The following is a 3,374-nucleotide window of genomic DNA, read 5'->3' on the forward strand; positions in this document are numbered from 1 at the left end:
ATCTTTAAAGCAAACTATTAAATGTAACAACAACATGCGAGCACCAATTCTGTTTTAACAAACTCTTTTTTTGTCTATTTACACATAATGAACAAGAACTGTTTGATTTTTCTATTTACACTTTAAACACATTAAGTTTCTTTACATTAGTTCTTTACCCCGTTTGACACGCTCTGTGAACAATTCTGGTATAACAGCCTTTACATAAAAACTGTTCAGTTTACCTAGCATGTCAACCCAAAAATCATTATCAAAGGGTATTCTCTCCACACTATGACCCTTCAAAGTCCACACAAAAAAATCACACCATTTTCTTTCTGTTAAGGCCATTTGACCTTGAACTTGGAAATAGTAGCTGTGTTTTTTTTTCAAGGTTACTTTGCCATTCACTATTGAACAACAAAATGTTTTGTCTACACAGGCCTCTTCTGGTGAACAGTTTCTAAATTTATATGGGCATTTTATCTCTAAGACCCCCTTGGTGTGAGCACATTTCTTACAACAGTCTACTATTCCATCTGGGCTTGATCCCAAGTGTGGTAGACTTGGCTTTACCACAAGGCCAGATGAAAAGAGTTTCAGCCCGGGGTGAGTTATTTGAATACGCCTTTGGTACACACGCTTGGCAGCTGGTTCATGACTTCTGCCCCATCTTGTAGCTGCAGTATCAAATTCGTCATTGTACCCCATAATGGATCGCAACAATATATCAGGTTTTGTTTCAGGTTTTTTCTTACAAATAGTTCCAAAACTGGAACTTGTTAACCTGCCAGCCCTTGCATTTTTCCAATGGTAACTTTTATGTTGTCCTTTTGTTGAGTTTTCAATAAGAAAACAGTCATCTTGCTTACAGTTCAATGATTTAAAATATGTTTCGAAATTATTTTCACACATTGAACTTTTTAAGTCAACACTGTCTTTGTAAAAGAAATCCACAGAATGAAGTTTGTGAAGCACTGGTATTGGCTCTTCTGGTGCAACAAGTTCAGAATCACTCAACAAAAAAGCAGCATGTGGAGCACATTTTTTAAGTTTTTCCCCAAATGCTAATGAATTCAGAGGTTTAACATTGTGCAGGTTGTCAACTTTACATTTAGTAGATGGGCTAACTTTCTGTAAAGTGTCATTTTCAAATTTCAGCTTTTTGAATACAAGATGCTGAGACCTTTGAGGGCTTATTTTTCTTTCCCTCGGCTGGTTCCATTTACATTTTGTTGAAGTTGGCGCATTCAAACCATCCTTCTGTTTGGAACCGATATCAACAAGGGCGTACAGCAACGCAGCAACATGGTTGCACTATTCCCCCTCCCTGAATCATGAAAAGAAAAGTTGTACGAGTATGATAAAAAATTCTGCATTATTCATTGCAATTTAAAATTATTCAGAAACCTGTAATCTGACAAAACCGTGAACGGACGCACAACAGGGAGCTAGGAACACTTTTGGATAACGATGATTAAAATAAATTCATTGACCAACACCTCCTTCAAACAACTAGGCACGTAGCTACTGCTACTTTGGGATGACGCTGACTGAAATGAGTTCATTGAACGACACCCCCTTCCCCCCCTTCGTTTTGCATTTAAAATTCAGGGTATTTTCAAACAACCAGGCACGTAGCTAGGGCTATTTTGGAATGACACAGATCCAAGTTATTTTTTTGATGGACTCCCCCTAGCCCCTTCGTTTTGTATTTCAAGTTCAGGCTTTTTTTATTACAAAAACTTTGACCAGTCTAAATGTCATTGCACATCTGCGTAGTCAGCTATGCCCCTGTCATTTTTTTTTATAATCACTGGCAATTTTGGTGCATCTTAAGCTTTTATTAGAACACCAACATTATTGCCAGGTGGGGTATCATTATAATGATGCATCATAAAATAATGAGTATGTCAACACCCTGCATCAAAAGGAGATGTTATTATCTAAAAGTGCATGTATACATCTCATTCTAAATGTGAATAGTAAATTTACCCAGCAGCACAGTTGCATCCAGCAGCATGAACCTTTCCCGATACTTTAGACAGACAGGCCCATGGTTCATAATCCTTTTTTTTGAACATCAGACCCTGGTAAGGACGGAATGACCTTTGCTCTTACGTAGCAGTGGGAACATTTATGTGATATCTGATTGTATTTCACACTATGGACATGTCCATCTTCGTAGAACACTTTGGCTTTTAATTGTTTTCTTGCATTCATATTCTGATTGTCAAACGTGCGTGAACGGTTTAACACAAGGTAATTGTATAAATCCTGCGTCCTGAAGAAGGGAATTTTTAACACATCGTCCTCCCAACAACCTTTTAAACTGCCTGGCTCTGGCAATTTTTCACCTAGCGGCGTGGTAAATAATTCCTCCTGTCGTTCAAGTTTGTTGTTATTGTCCTGAATATTAATCTCTTTCAATGTCCGTTTTCCGATTTGTACAAGGCCTCGGGCACGTTTTATTAACTCCGGTCTATTTCCTGACACATGTGCTCCTCTATCTCGTAAATATATCTTAAGTTCACGCACTGATAAATTGTCAAATTGACACGGATCACCGACCTCTTTATTCGACGCCATTATCCTGTCAATTGTTACTCACCGGAAGTTGAGGTCAACTACGAACGATAATTTGCTAAGGGAGGTAACAACGGTTATTGAACAGGACTATAACGAGTACACAAATATTTGTAGTCTTTTTAACTGATGTTGTCACACTTTTTTAACTGATTGTTGTCACACTTTTGGTTTGTTCTGTTTTGTACAACTGTAAAGATGTTTAGCTCAATCGTAAAAAAAATACCCATAAAGAGGCTTTTTTCACAATAAAAAGAAGGTTTATAGTTCAGAGTTTACTTTAAAAACTTACATCATAGATATTGATATCATGCAATCATTTTTTCATGATCAAACATGTTTCTTGCTTGGGAACATTTCAATAATATTATATTATTTGTTCATTCAACTGAGGAAAAATGTTTCTTGAAATGCATATTTTTTTCCCTGCAAATCATGCTTAATTAATGTTATTGATCTTATGTTTCAACTACTACCTTCAGTTTTCAATTTAAAAAAAGGTTTCAGTTCATAGTTGTTAAATTTTAGTCATCTAATCTGGTAAAAACATTCGGTAACTAATATATGAAGTGCAATTTGAAAATGGCAAATAGGACAGTTTCGCAGTAATTTTAATTTCAAAAAGTATTTATTTGCTGCTTTTTTCCAAAAAGTGACAAATTTTCACAACTATTTTGTGTATAAAGTTATGAACCATCATTTAAATAGTAAAATTGCAATATAAACCATACTTTTAAAAATAAAATGTCATATAGAATAGTTTTGCAGTGAAACAAGAGTTTAGTTTTTAGGCAACTTTGACCGCGAAA

General features: G+C 35.7%; 1 pseudogene; it reads right to left on the reverse strand.

Moving 5' to 3' along the window:
* Positions 1 to 1,714: 1,714 nt before the first annotated feature.
* On the reverse strand, positions 1,715 to 2,624 carry LOC128219016 (uncharacterized; annotated as a pseudogene).
* Positions 2,625 to 3,374: the final 750 nt, after the last annotated feature.

Source organism: Mya arenaria, chromosome 15 (assembly GCF_026914265.1).
Source record: "Mya arenaria isolate MELC-2E11 chromosome 15, ASM2691426v1".
NCBI lineage: Eukaryota > Metazoa > Mollusca > Bivalvia > Myida > Myidae > Mya > Mya arenaria.